Raw genomic sequence first — 23,249 nt, forward strand, 5'->3', positions numbered from 1 at the left:
CACGAATTGCAACCCAACGGCGCTTCTTCAATGTACGATCCAAAACAAAGCCGATGTCAATGGTGCAACCAATACATGATTCCCCTGAGCATGACAGACAGGTTTTGCTGAGCAAAACGGAGATGCATGTGGCCTTTACGGGACTGCATTTCAATAAATTTTGAAAACATATCTATTTTATTGCAATATCTCGTCTCTACATGGCCGTTTTCGAATGATAACGCCACAAAAGTTATAAACCGGTGACATGGTCAACACTACAGATCAAGCAGTAAGGAGAATTGCCCCGTGCATCTTTGGGGGCTTTTCGGGGATAGAAGATCACGAGGAAGATGACCAAAATTGCTCATAAAAGTGTTTTTATGTACTAAACCATCATTAGGGTCACTAGCATCGAAGTTTCCTGACAATTTTTCAAATCTGAACAACCCTAACGAGCACGTTGTGGCAACTGCAGTAAAATGGCACCGAGTCAAGCATACATGCCTCCGGCCGAGCCATTCATACCGACCTACCCTTTCCAAGCTGTTGCCGCTGATTATTGCACCGCCGCAGGCCACCACTATTTAGTCGTTGTTGACCGCTTCAGCAACTGGCCAGAGATATTCCATGTGAAGCACGGTGGGCAAACGTCTGGAGCCCTCGGACTCCAAGATGCATTACGAAGTTACTTCGGCACGTTTGGAGTGGCCGAAGAACTTAGCAGTGACGGGGGACCCGAATTTGCTGCGCACAGCACTCGGGAATTTTTTCGAAAATGGGGGGTGTGTCACAGGCTGTCGTCGGCCTATCACTCCAGGTCAAATGGCCGCGCGGAGGCCGCGGTGAAATCGATGAAACGACTCCTTCTCGGCCACATTTCGCAGGATGGCAGCATCCGGACCGATGCAATTACTCGGGCATTGCTACAGTTTCGCAATTGCCCCGACCCCGCGAATGGACTCTCCCCTGCAGAAATAGTATTTGGCAGGACTTTGAAAGATGCGTTGCCAATCAAAGCATGGGTCCCAGTTTTTACCCAGCGCAACATCAGGCCATTATGGAGGAACCTCTGGCAGAGTCGCGAGCACACGTTACGTACCAGATTTGCGAAGCAGCTGGAATCTCTGTCGTTGAACACTAAGCCATTATCACCGCTTCTTGAAGGTGATGTCTGTCGCATTCAAAACCAAAACGGTCGTTATCCCCTTCGCTGGGACAGAACCGGCACTGTGGTTCAGTGCCGGGACCATGACCAGTACCTCGTGAAAGTGGACGGTTCCGGCAGATTGACGCTGCGTAACAGGAAATTTCTACGCAAGATTGAGCCGTACTTCCCGAACCAAGAGCACACATATTTTCAGCCAACGGTCTCGTCTCCCGGCACAGCTACGTCACCTCAAGTCGTTTCGCCACCCGGTCGAAGTGAACAGTCACATGAGGTAGACCCTGGCGTGCTGAGATCCGCCGAATCGAGTGCAGAAGATCATCTACCAGTTGAAGTACCGATCGACGACACTAGTGTTGCCGCACCGTCTAATGATAGACGCCAGCGCTCGGGCAGAAATGTTACTCCGCCAGTATGGCACAAGGACTACGTTATTGGGGCACAGATTTTATGTTGATTCCCGCTTCAATCGCCATTAGAGTATTTGGTTGGACGTTCTCTACACGCTGTATTTTGAACTCCTCACTCAATGCTCGTTGATTTCGTTAGGAGTTGGGGGGGATGTGTGATTATCTCTTAGTACTATCTCTCTCTCTGATAGTTTCCCTAAACGCATGAGCGATTTCGTCTTCTTGTTGTTGTGATTGTGCGACGTGCGTGCATGTATGTATTAGCACCCACGTCTTGTGAGTTGTTGGAGCAATAGGGATTAGGCTAGTCGATGCAACTGTTCTTTTGTATTTCAGTTTGATCATTTATTATGGTATTTAACCTATGAATAAATGCAAAGTTGCACAACTGTAACATTACAGTCTGGCGTGTAAAGCTAGATTACCGGACGGGTGTAAGTTGAATTTACTTTGAGTGACGGTAATGTTATATTACTGCCAAGTGGCTGGCCACCCTGCTTCCAGACATTTCGCGGTAAATCGAGGTAAATTTTTTTTTGTGTGTAGGGCTGTTCAAAAATAACTTTTTTTTCCCGGATTCCAGCCATTCACTGATTAAATTGTCAGGTTACCCTAAAAAACGCTGCACACCAAATTTGTTTCAATTCTACCAAGTATAGGCTCCGCGTCAAATTGTTGAGCTGTCTTCAAAGACGGTGCAAAACAAATTTGACTCAATTCCGACCAGTAGAAGCGGAGTTATGTGAGTTTTTCGATGATAACTTCTCTGGTCGGCGGGCCGGATATAGGAAAATTAAGTACTTGGCGGGCCGGATTGCTGAATTGATATATTATTCGCCCATTTATCCAGATATACAAGGCATAAATCGTATTTAATGAATGTATTTTAACGACAGCAATGTCACTTCAAAGCCATTTCCCGCCGATAAAGGCGAAGACAATGTGGATTTGAGAATAACATTGTCATACACGCGCCGCCATGTCTGCTTCTCTCTGATCAATCAACACGCGGTGCAATCCCTAATTAAGATTTCAAGGCGTTCGATAAGCCCGTAAGCCGTAACCCTAATTTACCGAGACGAGATGACGTGACTAGATAGCGTCGTTGTTCAGCGATTTGGCCTAATTAATCTCGGATATCGAATTCATGCGGCCCGCGTCTTCTAAGAAATTTGAAAAGTGGCCTGCGACCCGTTTTGAGATGGCGACCCCTGGCATAAGCGGTGCCTTACAAAAGCCTAGAAGTGTGCCGTGCTACAAGTTGGCGGTTACGGAATCAAAAATAAGAAATACCAGCCTGGTGTAAATAACCATTGTAGTCGACAAAAATCATGATTACCACAGACGACATTAGGGTCGAGTGCATCGTAAATGCCTATAATACAAGTCTTCTCGCTTCGACGAACTCACGCGTATGCTCCACTCTCGCAACGATGCGCACACACGTATATAATAACATACAGTCACTTAAATTTGACGTAGCATGCAAGTAGTGGGGAATCTCGGCAGATTGGGGCCGTGGGCCACATTATCATGTAAGACGGAAAACTGTCCGCGGGTAGTACAAAATCCCTTCGCGGGTCGTATGTTGCCCGCCCATGCTGTACAGTGTACACTGTACATCATCTGCCATCTGGATTGTAATAGCTCTTAAGCTACTAGCCTCGTGTACACTGTACATCTTTTGCATTCGTGGTTCGATAGGAGTATATATAAAAGATGAAATCCGATACTCTGTTCTCGTGTCTGGCTGCGTGCAATCGTATAAATTATAGGCCTACGTGACGTGATGGAGTGTAATTGTAGGAGAAATTTGATGATTCATCACTAATGCCAATTTTTTTTTTACCTAAAAAACGGAAGATTTTGACCTAAAAAACTGAAATTTGACCAAATTTTGACCTCACGTATGCAAATTCGGTGTTTTCGCATATAATGTGAAAATTGTACTACTTATCTTCATTTCTGGTTGGAACTGTCTGTCCTTACAAAGTAGATTGGCCTGAAAAAACGTTTTTGGCTCAAAAACTGACAAATTTTTACATGAAAAAATAGTATTTTAACGAAATCTGGCCCTATGAAGAATTCCAGTAGTATAACATTACGTATTCTGGTGGAAATAATTAAAATTTGTTGTAGTACAACGAAAGATACTTTCCTACATTCTCGGGTAGAAAGTGTCTGTCCTTACTAAGTAGCTTGCCAAGAATGGAGAAAGAACGTTCAACAGCAGCATTTGTTGGCTGACAACACTGAAGTTGTGTGCACACTGCTGGTGACAAACCGTGTTGCTTCATTCTGACAATGTTGTCTATATCACTATTTTTCAGCTTGCGCTTCTTGATCTAAGAACCATACAATGTCCAAGCAGTCTTGCTTCAGTTAGGATATTGCGGTACGTTGACCATAAAACCATGTCACTATTTGTTTCATTTGACCGTTTATGATTCACAATGAGCAGACGATGGTCCGCTACAACGGTAGGCCTATAAAGTAGGCTACAAGCTGTAGAATATCAAATGATAAGTTTACCTACAGCGCAAAATCTACGATACAAACGAAATGCAGAGATCAACAATTGTTTGACTTTGTACACAATTTTGACAAATCTTGACCTAACGCTACAATTTTGACCTAATTTTGACTTTTTTTGACATGTCAAAAAAAAATCGCCCTATTCATCACTGATTGACACGACACGGCCAGTCCACCATACGTGAAAATAAGCATCCGTTGGGTTGGCAGTAAATTCTATTGTTGCTGTCATTGACAGTTGAAGCATTTTCGCATTCGTGTTTACTCTTATATGTCCTCCGAGGAAAAAACTAGCGTATCTGTGGTAACATAGCTATTTACATGTTAGAAATTTATACATGAAATTCAATGAAAACAAGAATAGTGATTTACATGCACATAATGTACAAGTACATATACGCTAAGCTTACAGATATACAGTTCATTGCGGCATAACTTGCGAACTCAAGTTTGTTGTGATCGAAGAAACACATCCCAACGTTAGGGCTTGGCGAGATCGAGTCCCGAGCTGAGTGAATCGATTGAGGCATTGGTTCTCAACCACCGGTCCGAGGCGGATTTCCTGCCTGTCCGCCAAATACATAAGAGTTTTGTGACTTAATTCCAAAATGCAAGAAGTTCGATGCTTTTCCATTAAGTAGAGAAATAAAACATCAAATTTTAAATTTATTTCGGAGTTTGGAACGTATTTTCTGCATGGTGTTGTAATAGGGAGTTCATGGTATACTTTGAGCGTACGTTACAATGGTGCAATGTTGTACCAAACTGTTTAAAAGTGGCCTACAACTCGGTTGTGACAAGCTATATGTGAAAGCTACGGATACTGTTAAACAAACTTCGTTAATTTCAGACAGTGCGATTAAGCAACACTTTACAGTATAATAGAGGCTCAAGACGCAATTCTTTCAATGGATACTGAACAATCGTATTCAAGTTAGTGGGATTTCATAGGACCTCGAGAGCTTCGCCTTGCAAAAACTCCAATAGAGTCACGTACAAGTACATGTATAACTATCTAATATCAAAAAGGCAGCATTAAATGAAGTTTCGAACATTACATTTGAGCTACATACATTTGTCGTGATTACATTTAGGGTAAATTTTTATCAGATCAATACTCGACAAGATGTTTTACTTTCCCACCGTGACGAAATTTCATTTTTGTAACCTTGAAATGCTATTTTACGCCATTACTGACCGCATTTTATATCTTCTTACGCCATTATTGACCATGGTGCAGAAGACCAACAGGTGATGAGCGCCAACTTTTTCTTATAATAAATAAACAACAACAACGCCACAAGATGGCGATAAATGAAAAGATAGGAGGGTGCCGAAACGACTCGGAGTTGTCTTCAAATCAGACACCCACTTCGGCCTAAAGCAGGGATCGTCAATTCAAAACGGGTCGCGAGTAGGGCTGGGCAAAATCGAGTACCTGAGTGATTCGATTCTGAATCACGCATTATGATCGAGTCGAGTCGAGTCGAGTATTTAAGTATCACGCATTATGACGTAATGACAGTACGTAAGATGTCCATGTTCAAATTTGTACTGTTTAAGCGTCCACAAAAAATACAATGCCTGTTCTCCATCACATTACAGATTACAGGCCATTACAGGCCTACTTTAGGATTTTTTCGACCATACCGATTTCTATGCGCTTAGTGGCATGTGATGGGTTGATCATGACTTCATAAAGATGTTATTTCCAGTTACGCTAATGGCTTGTACTATGTGTTTCGTATGCTGCGATACGGCCGATCAAGGTTTCAAGGCTTCCACAGTCAAAAATAGTATAGAAAACTATAATTCTCGTTGATATAGTAGCTTTTAGAGGCGTGGAGCGTAAATTTCCAGTTCTTGTAAAAATCGCATTTTTATACTCGAATCGAATCATTAGAATTAATACCGGATTCATATTCGAATACTCGAATCATTGTGCGCAGCCCACCAGCCCTAGTCAAGGGCCACTTTTCGAATTGTGTAGCGGCCGGGGGCCGCATGAATTCAATGTTGATATAAAATATGCCACACAGCTTAGCAACCACGTTTTAACACTTCATGTCAGTGCAGCGAGAGACGTAACTATTAGCTGAAAGACCATCTCCACGTAATGCCTGATTTTATGGAGAAACCCTAAGCCGTTTTATAAGCTTCTGTTGGTCTTGTTAGTGTTTGGGCCATTGGACGTAAAGAGTAGACAATATGCGCATTGCTCATGCCCAATGCCCATTGAAATCAGCTGATTCTCCCTCGATGCAAAGCTGTTGCCATCGCCAAAGCCGTTTTAGGTAGTGAGGAATAGTGATGCAGGGCACAGGAGAATAGTTTATTTTGAAGCGACAACCACAATATGTTGAAACTGTAATCAATTTCAGCATTTCAGAATGCTTTTCTTAGCCTTCTTCCGAAATCTCAAATCAAGTCGCGGGCCACATACGGCCCGCTTACCGTGTGTTATGGTGACCTCTGCCCTACAGCATGTAAATAAGAGGCACGCACACTGGATTTAAGAAAGGATAACATAAAAGGAAGCGACAAAAGTAAATGCTGCATGTGTCGGTAGGCGAGGTCCATATATCAGATTGTGGTCCTGTAATCTTGCTGGCTGACTATAGTATTGATTCAGTAGATACTGCTCGTATTTTGATTTGAATGTGAACAATGCTCCACGCTTGGCCGCTCAAATGCCAATGTAACCCGCCATGAGAAACAAAAACAACCCCGAAGCCACGGAAGACATTCTATTGACGTGGAGAAGAGTGTGCGAAGTTGGATGCGACGACCGCATCCCGCAACGACCGCATCTCGCAGACATCAGGTTTGGGAAATATTTCACGGATCTCCGAGCGTGGTCGTGTCGAAACATCGCGCCGCGTAGCCGAAATGCTGCTGTTTGAAATAACAACGAAGCCATCGCCTGAGCCAACAGCGTGATATTAGTTGATGTTCAGCTCACCAACTGTTCTTTAAATAAATTGTGCTAGACATTAGTTTCGCCCATAGGTGACCAGAATAGTCGTTGTTGGTGTTCCAGTAGAAGTCGAAGTAACGTAAATACTCAAGTAGAAGTATATATTTCAGAGTAGGTATTCCAGGCCATGTTGTGTACAAACAACTGAAAAGTGATAATAAGTAAAAGTTGTCTAAAATCATAGCCACTGGATTACATATACCCTTGGTTGTCTATGGTCATATGCTTTCGGCGCTTCGTTCTGGCGACGGGAACTGGTGACGTCAAAGCTGACTGAAATTTTCGGAAGGTGGCGCTCAAGATGTTACAAGTGGCAAACTATTGTACTGGTTTCTAACCTTACGTAGCGTTGCCAGCAGGCATAATCGGGTACCAAATTTTGCCACCTTTTCTTGTTGGTTGGCGCAGCAATGCTGAGTTTGGTCCGTTGGCATTATTTCGGCACTCCTAACTTCCACTATCATAATTAAAATTTGTTTTCAGCACATTAGATCAGCAGCGAGTGTTGTCTAGCCTACTCGTGTACCTAAGGAAGAATTTGAGATTGTGTAAATAAAATCACAGTACGCATATTGTTATTATACGTCCTATGAATCGTTATCCTGCATTACATTGCGCATCACTTTGTCTGCTACCCATTGCGATAGTCCAGGGACGGGAAACATATACGGCCCGCGGGCCGGATCCGTCCCGCAGAGAGCAACCTTGACATAACGAACAGAATATTGGGAAATGAATGATGGAAGCACTCCGTGTGTTGCGCATACCTCCAATCTCTTGTCAATCGACATCTAATTAGTGATAGAAAACGCCGATTTTAAAGGATTTCATAGCTGCCAAAGTGTCCACCTCTCTTCTCCACTTGGATTAATATATGTATGCGTGTGACATATGCCACAAGTCTGTTAAAGTATGTGCGTTGCGTAGTGCTACGTTCCATAGCTGCAACGGGGGAAGCGAGTGGCGCAGTTGCTTAAACACTGTAGTCACGACATCGATGGTTGATGGTTCGAGTCTCTGCCATGTTTCTATGTGTCGGAGGTTTATCTGGGCTCCTCATCGCTGATCCTGCTGTAATACAGCGCATTGAAAAGCCCAGACAAAGAGAGAGCCGAACTCGTGAAAAGAGGCAGCAAATGAGCCGAAAAAAGACTGAAGTTCATGAAGACATGCCATTATGCGTTTATGAAATTTACTGTGTGGGCGCAAATAACCACGAGTTGCAAGCGCCAATTATATGAGTTAATAAAAACAACAAGAACATAGCTGCAACGCCAATGAGTTGCGAGTTCGACTCCAGAATTTCTACCGAATTTTTACCGAGTTCGAAAGGATTCTCCTTGCCAGATGATCCACGTATGCGATGTCCTACAAAAGCCGCTAACGAAAGTGGGCGACTATAAACCCGCAGATCAGGAATCATAGAAATATCGGTCCGGTGTAAGACGACCAATCACCATAAAAGTCGAAACATCATGAATGCCAAAACAACAGTAACAATATCGCGACCTCGGGACCCACGCAATTTGAACGATTTCAATTACTAAACAGCCCGGAAAGTCAAACGGAAATGACTATATTCGGATCAGGAATACACTCCAGCAAGTTTATTACTTTCAGTGCTGTACTTGGAAAACCGATTTGTGCGGGTTAGATGGATTCGTTCTCCACTTGTGCAGTTCGGTACAGCTCATTCATAACTTCGGCCACAACTCATTCACAGCAGGTCTGGGCACAATGATTCGAGTACTCGAATCTGAATCGAGTAATTATTTTAATGATACGAGTCGAGTAGCAAAAGACGATTTTTTCGAGTAGTGAAATTGTACGCTCCTCGCCACTGAAAGTTATTTTATCGACGAGAATTATGGTTTCGATACTATTTTCCCCTGTTGAAGCCTTAGAACCTTGATTGGCCGTATAGCAGCATACGAAACATAGTACAAAGCTACGGCCGTTACAGGAAAAACATTATTGAAGTCGGTAGGGTTGAAGAAATACCGAAGTTCTTGAATTAAGTATCTTTAATGTGTTGGATAACAGGCAGTATATTATTAGTGGTGTCACAAAAGGTACATATTTGAACTTTGACACATAACATTTTGTTGTGACGTAATAAATAGTGGTACTGGAATAATCGACTCGACTCGAAGCATAATGCGTGATTCTGAATCGAATCATTCAGGTAGGCCCTACTCGATTTTGTCCAGCCCTACTCATTCATATGAATAAGTTGCTCAAAACAATCTAAAAGGAAAACTGTTGAAGTTGAATGCTTTGCTTTCAAAACAGAATCGACTGTGAAAGATTTTTGTTTGTCAAATTGAAATTTCACACAAATTGAAATTTCCGTCCTGTTCTAAGAATTGGCACAATCGACTTCCGTCCCTAATTTTGACGAAATGGTTATGGAGGACGACCAGATTACAAAATCTTATAAATGTTTCTGGCGTGAGTGCGTTATCCTCAAATGAATGTTTCATTTGTTTTATATCTCCTTTCCTTTTGTCAAAATATTCAAATAAAAGATTGCGTTTTCGCTTGAAACCCCAACTTTACTGTAGTGCAGTACGCGAGTCCATTAAGATGGTGAATGCGACCCTCGACCTAAAAAGTTTGCGCTACAATCGTTGTCGTCCCCGTACCGTGTGGATATAGGCCCCATCGCTAATGAAAACATACCTCGGTAGTTGAGGTATTGGTGATTGATCCGTTTATGTATGCGATCGAGTGATGATTGCTTGAGGCGAAGATGGCGATTACTTGGGACCGCCTGAGTGTAGGCCGCTACAACGTTTCAGTAATAACATACTAACACGAAGCAGCTGCGGAATGTGATATCACATCACTCAAATACAGAATATTCTACTTACTAAATTTTCCGAAATTATCACACATTGGAGCAGTACTCATGGTACTGTAAAGGGTCAACATGAGGGCGAAGAAGATTTTTGAACAATGACCTGACGTGATGCAACCGTTATGAAATAATGAGTGTAGCGTCAATCGCACTTTTCGAAAATCTGCGGTCATTGGCGATACTTTAAAAAGATCGTCTCTTCGAAAAACGATCACAGGACAGGTGTTTACAGCAACTCATATCACCACTGGAAGCCGTGAGTACCTCTTATTATAGACAACGGACGAAAGTCGTGAAATGGAATTTGTTTGGCGAAATCCATGCACCGTGAAGGCTTAATGAAACAATCTCGCCACAGCAATTGATAGCAAAGCATTCATCTGGGAGCAGACGTATGTTTAGAGATGATATAATATAATCACTGCGGCTACATGTGGGATGTGGGAGGCATCACTTACTTTATCTTGCTACGTTTCGTGGGACGTGATAACTACATACCTCTTTGCTTTATTATCTTGTTTCGCCTTTCAATTTGAGATAATAAACGTGATACTTTTCCCGCCTTTGCTGTTAGATACGGGCGGACCATTCCAATTGGTGATCCGAAATCAATCCGAATCAGATATGTTGATACTAAGCGGGTATTTTGAATACTGGTTCTACGGAATGACCACGAATTTAGTGTGCTTTTATTGTAGCTGCGTGTATGCGTTGCTCCGATTAAAGATGTCTTGGATTTATGAAGCACGTTGTGATCCTTATTCAAATTCGAATGTTTTCGAGGATGTTACAATCAATAGATCCTGAATCCATAGGTGATCGCCTCGGTAATGAAGTACTACTACTTAATCGACGAACTCAATCAGACTTAGCGCCATAGTTAACCGGTCATGTCTGCATATATCATTTCCAGGGAGACGAATGGCGCATCGTGTAAAACGACTGCGCTTCAACACCAATGGTGGTTGGTTTGAACTTTGAACCCATGCTCAGGATATCTTCAATGTGTCGGAGGTTTATCTGAGCTCCTCATCCGCGATCCCACTGTACCAACAGCCTCTTGAAAAGCCCAGAAAGGTAATAAGCCTCTACTTTTACTTGACAGCATTGACTACTTTGACAATCTCTGTCCGAATCACACGCTACTTATATCATAACAAGCGTAGGATACGTAATGCTCGTACTTTTGCATGGTTTTATGTAGATTTCGAATGCTTAAAGACAGGTGATCTGCCCAGATGAGCAACTTCGCAGATCAACCTCCTGACTGGCTGACTGAGAAACAGGCAGATCCTACACCCAACTCACGCCATCATGAAATCAGTAACCTAAACACAAAACAGTGTAATTGGTAAAAAGCAGGGTAGCACGGTATAGACCAGAGGTCTCAAACACGCGGCCCTCGAGACCATTTTGTGCGGCCCGCAACGGTATTTTGGATTTCGAAGTATTCGTCTATTCGACAATATTTAACTGCCAAATTTCTTTTTTTTTTAATTTGAAAACTGGAAATTCGCCCCAAAACTACTCCAGAAGCCTGAAACTAGCCTATATACTCATCAAACTTTACCATTATATCACTCTCAAAAGTTACCACGCAGTGGAAGATCAATGAATACTTCGGCGATTGGACATTTCTATTGCTATGGCACAGTACTCATTATATCCAAGTTGTTATAGATCTGTTCCAATATTCGAAGGTAAATCTAACGCTGATTTGATTTGACTTAGGTAATGACATGATCAGTAGCCCTGTCATCAGGAGTAGGCCTATGCCCGAAACCCGGATTAGGCTGTAATGCTCCAATGCTCTGATATCAGATCAATCCTTGTGAAATTGTGACACGTCAAATGTCCCCTAACTGCAAAATTATAACGCGACAGCTTTTACGATGTCCTGATTCATTTGTACCCTCACATGGTGCCCATAGCTAAATATACAGCATCTATGCCAAGTACAGCAACAATTTTATTTAAATATTTTAAAATGTTTTTTTTTCGTGTCAGGCGTGCGCGTGAATTCACAATCACATTTTCACGATGCGTGTGGAATGTCAGTCTGTAACGTCCCGTCATATAAGGCCTACTCGGAACCCCTTTTATTGGTGCTGCGGCCCGCGCCGTCATCAAAAAGTAGGAGATTGACCCGCGAGCACATTTGAGTTTAAGACCTCTGGTATAGACCAAAGCTCTGATCTCAAATTGGCTTGCCGTTTCCATCTAAATACACATCAGTCGATGTGAAATCAAGGCGTTCGTCAGAAGATAATCGTAAACTGTAGAACAAATGAATAAAGCTCAATACCACACCAAAACCACACGCAGAAAGTATAACTAACTGATCGCACGACCAGGCGTACCCATGATACACGCTAAGCGTCAAAAAGGCGGAATAAAACACTGCCGCCGACGAAACAAATAATATAGAAATTACCAATCGAACATGGTTCATAAACTCGTGACGGTATCTGGTTTGAATTAATCCCACTGTTCCTACAACCAGAAGAAAAATCCCGATCCAAATTCCAGGGCACGCAGATAGTAAAGACGATGGATAAGTCTTTTCAAAACTTCCTGACCACAATTCTATGGCGATGCACATTCCACCGATAACGCACTCTGCAAGAGACATGTTCGCCATTGATCCTTTCATGTTAACGTGTGGTCGGATATATGTCTGATGTATAGTATTTGTAAACATAGGTTCTTTCATTTCCTCGTTGAGTGTAGTACTTGCAGACTTCTAAGCAGTATCGATTATATAGCTACCGTACGTGCGTCTGCGACAGAGGCAAGATATATCATTCAATTCATTCGGTCCTGAAAAAGACACCATTGTAGCATTATTCATGAAAAATCAATACACTCGATGCCGGTTCAAGTAAGGTTAAAACGTCAAGCATGTTCAAAGATTGAGCGCATAAACTGCGCTGGTCAAAACGATTCGAGCACTCAAATATCACAATTTGAAATGATTCCGAGTCGCGTCAGTCGATTGCCTCTCGTCTGTAAGATGGTAAATGCGATTGGAATCGGAACTGATAAACTATGTATTACTAGCCTAAAGAGGTTAGTAATTTATAGATAAACTAGAGCCAAAAGATATAGCTTGTTATGACGTCATATTGATAAATTCGATATCGAAATAGCAACGGAGCTTGGCATAGCAACAGATTACGAATGAAGCCAAATTATTTTAACGCATCGAAATCGTATACGGTTCGAAATTTGAACGACACAAGAACTATGTGGTGATAAATTTGACTCTCCGTGAAAGTTATCCGGGAGAGGTCTATCCTATACCTGAAGCACCGAGGCTGTGTCTAATGTCTATGACATTGTCCGCTGTTCAGAAATCCACCCTACATCTAAAATCTATAGATTACAGATTTAAGTTTTTAGAACGATGCAAAATCAACGATACGGGACGTTTACTATATGTTTCGCAATCCCTCTTCGTTTTAGGTGATCACCCCTAATCGCTTTTGTCGAAATACAATGCCATCATATGCGGTAGGGGTAGACGCTAGACATTTGCGACGGAGTAAGCTGGTTCCCGGTTCATACACAAACGGAAAACCTTCAAAACCAGCTACCCGCGGCAAGCCAGCAGGCCTATGTCGCGATTGATGCAGGGTCCGGTGTGAGTTACAATCTGACACCGGTGTATGAATAGTACGATACAACTGTGACATTTAAAATCGTAATATGATTAGGATTATTGCCGTTGTTGCAACTTGTAATTGTCTGCACAAATCAAACTTGTTCCGACTACAACAGGGGCGGGCAACATCTCCGTTCGGCGGGCCGGATATGGGTAAATTAGGTAGGCTACTTGGCGGGCCGGATTACAGAATAAATACATTAGTCGCGTACTTATCCACCTATACAAGGAAAAATAGTATTTAATGTACACTTAGGTTTAAAACATAGAGACCATAAACAGTGTTAAATGAATTTGCTAACAGTGGCTGTTAAAGTCAACCAGACATCTGCTGTCGGCCAAAGTTGTCAACAAGTTCTTTAAGCTCTGGCTGCATGTCGTACGTAGACACCAGTATAGTAAAGACTGCACGTGAATATCAGTTATATAGGAACGCAGCCTTGTCTCGTTAATGTTCATGGTCGAATATGTATGTAGATCCGAACAGAACAAGTAGTTTCATGTGCACCTTTCTCAGGTTGGCAAACTTGGATTCATTCTGTGACGCATAACTTTGTCAATATTTTTTGAATAGAATTCCACTTACAGGGTAGAAACTCTCTGCGGGTCGGTCAAAATCCCTTTGCGGGCCGTATGTTGCCCGCCCCTGGACTACAAGAAGATTCGTTTCTCTCAGGCGATTTCGCGCCCCCTTCACCTGCTTTCATGTCCCCCAGTTTGAGAACCACTGGTCTAGGCCCAGGTAAGTGTCTGTGTCTGATTTCAAAGACTATATTCCAAGTCGTTTCGATACCATCCTATCTTTTGATTGTATGGCAATCGTGTGGCGTATTAATTAGATGAAATTCCTAAATATTAAACTGAACTGAAGTGAGGCACTTATTCAGGTTATACAACCAAAACTTCCAAAATAATATCACTCGCTTTCGCTATAATGTTTTGACTTGGAAATATGCCAACCCAACAGCTAGTAAGGCGTCTCTAACATCAAATGAGGCAGGTTGCTGACGCCTTCCGAATCCAAAATTTGCCAAAACGTTGATGTCATTAGTCATTCACAAGCAGGCTTTTCCGCATACTCAATCCGGAAGCTGAGTATTGCGTCCCATCCTAAGCTTAGACTGTTAGCAAGGACGGATTCGACGCTATTGTTCCAGGTGAGATGCGCGTTTGCCAACCGCCCACTGCTATCTCACGAGGATGCATAGCCTAATATTGCTACCTGTCATCGATCCGAATTTAACTTCTACTCAGACTATGTTACGGCAATGATGCATGGTTCTGCTTGAAGGCATCCACCCTAAGGGCATGTTTTCACGAAAAGCGTATTTTCACCGCGCACGAAGTTTCTGCGAGCAGACGCAACTGGCTCTCGTTGCGAGAGCCCACGCAACGCGAAGCCCGGGAATAGGCTTTTTGTGGGACTTCGACCGCGTGATTGGTTGCGGATAGCTGTAGCAGTAATCGACTGGGTTAGCAAGCTTCTCTCTTGTGTACCTGTGCTTATGGCAAAGTTATTGTAGTAAATCTTCGCATTAGGTTTGTTAACTGAAACATTCTGTGATCAATATAATTTGAGACTTCGCTACGTTAGATTTGCCTGCTGCAGAAATGATCGGTATTCTTTTCGGCAAAAACCCACAAACTGTGCGATGTGTTTCATGGTTGCATCGACATCACGGTACGAAATTCTATATAGGACGGGTACTGGATACGTTATTGATTGCCAGGTTGTGATGATATAAACATCAGATGTTCATGTTTGCATACCCTCGCAGGGCCTGCCTTTGCGCAACGGTGTGTAGGCTACTGGCACGAATAATATAAGAGCATGGGTATTCTCTGTTCAACTCGATCCTTTTGGATTGTAGCTGCGAATGTACAAAGTCGAATCACACTCCATGATTCAATCACATAGTCAATCTAATTTCAGTTTACATACTTCTATACTTCTATATTACCGGTGATAAAGCGCTTGCAGTTCACACATACTTGTATTGTATTTCCCTTAGATGGTGAGTATAAAAGCCTACTTCTACTTTTATCGGAATACTCGAGTAGGATTTGCGTACTTGTACTTCTTGCTCAAGTGGGTGTGTGTTTAGACTACTTCCAATTCTACGTAGGCAAAACCAACTACTTTTTACACTTTGGATTATGTAAAGTAGAAAGTAATTAGATAACCTCAGTCTTATCAGTGATTTTCCCATCACTCATCCTAACCGCGTGAAACTCCCCTTGCATCACGATAACTGAATATATTTATTAAGATTAGAGCTGGGCACAATGATTGGAGTACTCGAATCTGAATGAAGTATTAATTTTATTGATTCGAGTCGAGTAGTAAAGTAGGATTTTTTCGAGTACTGAAATTATACGCTTCTCACCACTGAAAGTTAATTTATCAACGAGAATTATAGTTTCGATATTCATTTTCACTACGGAGGTCACAAGACGTAGCACATTCCCGAAGTCATGACTATCCCACAACATTGTCACCAAGTGGAAGGAAATCGGTATGGTCGAAAAAATACCACAATGCCCTTTATGAGATGGGAAACGGGCATTATATTCTTTGTGGTGACATAAAGGGTACATATTCAAATTTTGACGTATTGTATTCTGTTGTGACGTCATAATGGGTGATACTCCATTACTCGGCACGAAGCATATTACGTGTATCAGAATAGAATCACTCAGGTACTCGATTTTGTCCAGCCCTGCCTAAGATAGTACCTATTTGCAGAATCATTAGTCATTTTGCGTTCATCGCACAGATACGTCTGGCAATGTCAAAATTACCCACCTCCGAGCAGGCCTGTGTATATGTGATCCCGAAAGTTACCTTTTGAAACTACGTACTTCAGTACTTTTCATACCTTTCATTTTTACTTCCACTTGAAATAGCTTTTTACCTGTCTTGGAATTTGATACTCCTACTTGTAATTGAGTATAAATTTACGGCGTTCTTTCTAATTCTAGGCCTGCTTGAATATAGCAACGCCGACTAGTTTAACCTCGTCTGCTGTTTTTTGCACGCGCCATCGTTTCACATCTTAGGGTGCATTATCGACTCGCATAAGTCAGCTAAATATTTCGCAATTCCTGCTGATTCGTTTCAAATAATCTGACTCAATCTACAAAAGACCTGATTCAATTAGTGCCATAGCGCGCCATCAAAGTGATTCTAATAGAGTTTGAAGGATTGATTGGTGTCAACTAAAGGCAGGATGTTGCAAATCCAAGCTACTCTTTTACACGACTCGAGCGTAACTTCTCGATGAAGCTGTATGATATATCTCTACGCGGGCATTCAAGCAGTGGTTCCCGGACCTTTTCAGCTTGTGGCACACAATTAGCAGAAGAAAAAAATAAATAAAACGGTCATGGCACACGTACAAGACAAGAAACTTTTGCTTTTTAAAATGTCAAATGTTAGTGCGAGGGATGGGCTTGTTTATAGAACACGACTGAGGCGCAGTGGCGAGATAGCGTGCAATGGGCGGTTCCATAGCTGCATCACCAATGGGTTGCGAGTTTGAGTCAAACCGAGTTCGCCTCCAGAATCCCTACCTAAACGTTAGAGATTTATCTTAGTTTGTCCTCGTCATCTTATCCGCGTGAGAGGTGTCCTACAAAAACCTGGAATGAAAGCGAGCCGTGCTACAAGTAGGTTTGCAATTAAAACAAAAATCAATTTAAAACAAGCATGTTTAAAACAATGCCCTTGTTTAAAACTTGTTTTTTCAAAGCCATGACGTCACCAATATTCAATTGTGACTTCATAACGAACTGACATGCACAATTGAAGGTATAGGGTAAATATAGCTCCTTTGACAGAATATCTACGTACTACAGCTGTTGGACCGACTACTTTGAGGTTCACAACCATCCCATATCGTATACGACGGCTATATAGGGTAGTAGCTGTCCACAGGCTCATATAACACGTTTTTTGGAAAGTCTATCCCCACTTCCTAACAGCCTCTCGTCTCTGTAGCATTTATAATTTCAGTCTAAACTGAACAGTGACCTTCACATGGCCATGAAGATGCAAATGAAAATATATTGTTGATTGCTTTTGCAATCAGGAAATCATGATTATGATCATGATCATCGCGTGAGCTTCGTCATCAGCCATTGAAGCAGCTAGAGTACTTTTAAGTCGCATATGCTTGTCAACGTGCTCACTTTTAAATGTTCATACCGTTATTTTCTAAAAATTAATGCGCGACAGACTAGCGGAACTGTGGCCGCGCATAGTTTGGAAATCACTGCAATTAGGATTTTACTCATCCGTAGCTTGTTACACGGTCTAGCCCTGCAAGTATATAGTATGAATCTGTGCAAGGCCTGATCAACTATTATTCCGCGTGGGATCGGAAATACTGCACTCCATGAAAGCCTGTCGGATGAAGGCGTACATGCTGTTGAGAGATTGCTTGGTACGATAAACACATCGTTCGGGCTGGGCAAAATGATTCGAGTACTCGAATCTGAATCGAGTAGTAATTTTAATGATTCGAGTCGAGTAGTAAAAGACGATTTTTTCGAGTACTGAAATTATACGGTCCTCGCAACTGAAAGTTAATTTACTGACGAGAATTATAGTTTTGATACTATTTTCCACTGAGGAAGCCGTGAAACCTTGATTGGCCGTGTTTGAGCATACCAGGCACAGTTTGAAGCTACGAACGTTACTGGAAATAACACATTTCCGAAGTCATTATCATCCAAATAAATTGTTAAGAAGTGCAATGAAATCGGTACGGTCGAAAAAATACCACAGTACCTTTAATGTGATGGATAACAGGCATTACGTTCTTTGTGGTGGCATAAAAGGTTCATATTTGGACTTCGACATAGTACATCCTGTTGTGACGTCATAATGAGTGATACTCGATTACTCGACTCGACTCGAAGCATATTACGTGATTCAGAATCGAATCACTCAGGTACTCGATTTTGCCCAGCCCTACACATCGTCCCAACATTTGCCTCGTCCGCGAATAAAATGGTCGCCATCCATTCGCTAAATAATGACTTACTGGACTGTAAGGAGTATCGGAACACAGAAATTTATAGCAGCAAGCTATTGGATGCTATTGCTATCGAAAGGCATACTGCCGCAACACCTGTTCTATTGCCTCAGGCATATCTGATTTATCTGAAATCAGGTCTAGAACATACCCAACCCGCACCACATTATTCCGTAATAGAACTCACAGAGACGAAACAATTCACTCAAAAGTAGCCTAAAACAACCCCGTGGGATTTATGTTTTGAGATAAGTCGACAATTGACAGACAGGAATGTCCGACTGATGTCGTGACTGTTGAACGGCTAAGTGACTCCTACAAATCACCCACCACCAAGTCTGACTATAATACACACTTCAATTCGTACAATCCACCGTTAGTCGCCCAGGAAGCAGTCAAACTTGTTTCTACGCGTATAACATTGCCGTGATTAGCGCGATATCCACAGACCAAAATGTTCTTATTCGTACTATATAACTATAGCAACTTGATAGCAATACACGTGCTGAGATAAGAGTAAATTTTATGCTTTGTCCCTCGGTTATGCCTGAAATGTGATATAAACTGATTATAAGTAAGGCAGCTGTTGTACTGATTGTATCTCAATATATCGATGCATACAGCTAGAAAATAAGTCACTCTATTTTACGAGCGATATTCGCAGCAAGTTGAAAATACATGTATACGATTATATAGATTGAATATCAATAATAAGGTATGGTCCGTGACTTTTGCGGTATCACCGAAGGAAAGTCTTTACTTCCTATATCTATATTCTAGAACGACTATCAGAAATAGATATCTTTCAAATTTCAGCCTGTGTAATCCTCCCACAGCGACCGGCGAAACTCGCTGTGTAGCTGCAAAAGTCAGCAACCACATAACGAAAAAGCCACACAACTAACCCATACGAGTTTGCTTCCTTGTGTTTCGCTATAATCCCGAAACCGCAGACATATGCTTGCTAGTTGACACGCCGATACATAACATCCGGTGACAAAACCAGTCTGGAATATAGCGACCGTCACTTTCCAATGATTGAGATTCCGTCCGCAATATGCTGCCATTACCGGAGCATAATAAGGTATGGTATGGTATGATATGGTAGGCTATACCAGAGGTCTCAAACACGCGACCCGCGAGAGCATTTTCTGCGGCCCGCGACAGCATTTTGGAATTTCAAGTATTCGACAATATCCAGTGCTACATATCTTTTTTTAGATATAGGAACTTAAAGTTCACCCTAAATCTACCATAAAAACACTTAAATCTCAACAGACTACACTATCACATCACTTATAAAAGCGACCACGCGGTATAACATCAGCTATTCGCGTCACATTTCTAGTTCATGATGATAAAACATGACCCGTTGATGACTGAACATTGTGATTCGGTTTTGTGCGGTCTTTTGTAAAATTACACGATTTCGGATTGACTGTGTAATTAAATAAAAATGACTCGAGTTGAGTTGAGTCAAACGTTAAAATCAGAGAAGGACTTGCGACTCGGAACGGTGACTTGGCAATCCTACGGATGCCCAAATCTATGAAACTGTCACGGGGAATAGTAATATATCAAAAAATCGTAGCTTGCGTTGCGTAGGGTAGGCTATATATATTATATAACTATCTAATCAGGTCAGTATGTCAACTATCGGCATTATGTGACCCCCGTGACGTATAGTTGGTTACATGCTGGGTGTGGTCTGTTCTCTTTATCCATGTTATTATCGGTGGCGAGCAAGGTAGTAGTACGCTCAACAGCTGTGACACCAATGAATTCATCGGCGATTGGACATTTCTATTCCAGGGGTTCTTAACCATGGTCCGTAGAGTCGTAGACCCCTTCGGGTTACGGAGCACCACTTCATGTTGTACGAGATGCATTGTGGAAATAGGCCTGATATGCTGTGAAATATTTTCTTGACCAATTTATTCAACTGGAAAATGATCTTCGCGCTACGCGTGATTTTATGTGTATAGACTTTCTAATTTTAATGTATGGGTACAATCAGAAATTGTATTGAAGATGAACAGGGGCTACGAGAAATCTTATTGGAAGCACGAGGGGTACGATCGCTAAAGTAACAGTAACTAAGGCTCAATAATGATTATATTCAAGTTGTTAATCGAAGGCAAAATCTGAAGGTGATTTAAATTGACTTTGGCAATGACATAGTAACAATAGCCTACTTATTATCACGACTATATCATAACCCGGATTAGGCTACACCGCTCAAATGCTCCGATATCAGATCAATCTTCAGTAGATTTTCAAATATTCTACACAAAACTATGGCACGTCAAAGGTCCACTAGCTGCAATATTATAACCCGGCAATTTGACGATGTCATGAATCATGATGCATCCTCTCGCATGATGTCTATAACTCATCCTTATTTGAACAAAATGCCTGGCATAAAAACAATTTTATTCAAATATTTGAAAATATGTTTTTTCCGTGTCAAGCGTGAATAGTACAATAGTAAATTACATTTCATGATGTTTGTGAAATGCCTGTCTTCAAGCTACCGTCAAATAAGGTCTACTTGGAAATTTTGCGTTGAATATCCCTATTATTGGTGGTGCGGCCCGCGGCGTCGTCAAAACTAAGAAATTGGCCCGCGAGCACAATTGAGTTTGAGACCTCTGGGCTATACGGAACGATGTTTCGCTATGAAATATGGAAATGTGCAAGTATATGATCTTGTATGGAACTTTTTCCACACTTCCATACGTTGGTAGACTTGCGATAACCATGACAAAGATAGATCCTATTTTCGATTTGTCAAATCGATTGCATACCTAAAAAATAGTACACTGACAGGTGTATGTTCATATCTCAAATTTCGACTCAGACTCACCCACCCCGTATGACATGTACTTCAAGACAAAGAACAGTTCTGCAACTAGCATATGAGCGAAAATAATATAAATGATAATTATTCCAATCTGAATATCATGAAGGCAAATTAATAGTCGTCCGCAGTCGCGTTACAGCTTTTATTTCGTTTATCGTAAGTACCACTCTGTAAATTATTCAGACCGATTTTAAAACCGTAGACTATGTGAATGCAGTAGTTGCGTGAATATCCATATCAATTTGCTGAACCGGAAAGTCATTTCCTGTGCTTTAGTTGGATTAGTCCAATTCTTGTGTTTCAATCAGGATCTTTGTGATACATGTGATACAAACCCTACAACAGCATGTTAGTAAGAAACCTCTTGACAGTCACTGTTTTAAACTTATCGATATCGCGAGGCCGCACTACCGATGAACGCCGTTTTAACTATAGTATACAGTTTTAGAAGGCACTATTCGATGCTCGAACCACATTTATACTGGTAGGGGACGTCATTTGCTTGAGCAAATTTTGAAAAGTAGTTGTAATTGATAGCGTATGTTGCTCAGTCATAAGATCAATCACTACTCGCTTTTGACATCCTACCCACTGCTTCAGTGCTTAATTTTACCTATCAAATCGGTACTTTTCATGTAACGTTTTTCTGTTCATTTTTAAGAGTAAGTTGTATGGAAGTGAGATAGAAACATGCCGTTTTTGCATCTTTTGAGCCCAAAACTAGCTTTCTAGTATAAGCGGTTATCAAGATATGGCAAAATTGGCTATTTTCGGCTCGTACGGTGAAAATGCACGACCACTTGAGGGTGTACGAACCCAAAATCATGATAGAATTTATTTATTTGCTATTCGGCACCACATATCAAGACACTTTTTTGAAATTTAATTTTTTTTATTTTTCACTCCACTCTAATGCATATATAATATACATATATATTTTTATGGAACAAAACCTTTGTTTTGTTTAATTTTGTATATGATATCTTCATATTACCGCTAGCAGAGATTTGCCACACTAAATTTACATGTCATGAGTTTTTGTTGTGATTCTCATATAACGCCGTACATATTTTACGTTCCGTATTCGATGATTGGACAACCCTCATCGCTGACACTATGACACCAAGGAATTGGGGATAGAATTGGTGCATGATGGCTGTTTAAATGGATTATTTCATCCAAAATATTTAAAATATAAACGCCGGAAAATTTTCACACATACATAAAATACTATCTGCGAGGTTTGGGCAACTGCGAGTATATCGAAAAAGTATCAAATATGGTATGGAAAATTGTAAGTATGGATTGGTATGGAACGGTTGAGACGACATAGACATAGACTTACGCTGTATGCTCACATGGTATTTAGTTTGGTGAGAAAGCGTAAATAACGTTCGCAGTTCTTTAACATGCATGCACTTCTAGCAAATAATCCTATGTTACATAACACACATGTAAGGTTGGGGTTCATCACAACACAAAACAGAATCATTCACTACTGACAATTTCATTTTGGAGCTCTCGAATACAAGGATATTAAGGTATCTTCAAAGCAATGTCTAATCTACAAATGGCTTTCAGTTTCAAACGTGCTGTATAGAACAATGCTTCCAGAACTCGATATGCAATGTGCTGCAAGATACAGCACATGTTTCGAAACATTTGGATATTTGATGAATTTGCATTTAAATTTGCGGGTTCGAGTCCGACCGAGCTCGACTCCAAAATTCCTACCCAAGTGTTGGAGGTTTATC

At 41.4% G+C, this 23,249-nt stretch overlaps 1 protein-coding gene and 1 long non-coding RNA gene across 2 annotated transcripts in view; one reads left to right on the forward strand and one right to left on the reverse strand.

Annotated features, from left to right (window-relative positions):
* Positions 1 to 23,249, forward strand: part of LOC145435012 (uncharacterized) — a 544,696-nt gene that overhangs the window by 404,896 nt on the left and 116,551 nt on the right. The window lies entirely within an intron of this gene.
* LOC145436373 (uncharacterized) lies at positions 11,153 to 15,605 on the reverse strand. Its single transcript, XR_013914288.1, has 2 exons — positions 12,364 to 15,605; positions 11,153 to 12,205 (listed from the first exon to the last, which is right to left on the reverse strand). It is a non-coding gene; the product is annotated as an uncharacterized LOC145436373 (long non-coding RNA).

This window comes from Botryllus schlosseri, chromosome 3, assembly GCF_051294905.1.
Source record: "Botryllus schlosseri isolate E-star chromosome 3, Bs_hap1, whole genome shotgun sequence".
Lineage (NCBI taxonomy): Eukaryota > Metazoa > Chordata > Ascidiacea > Stolidobranchia > Styelidae > Botryllus > Botryllus schlosseri.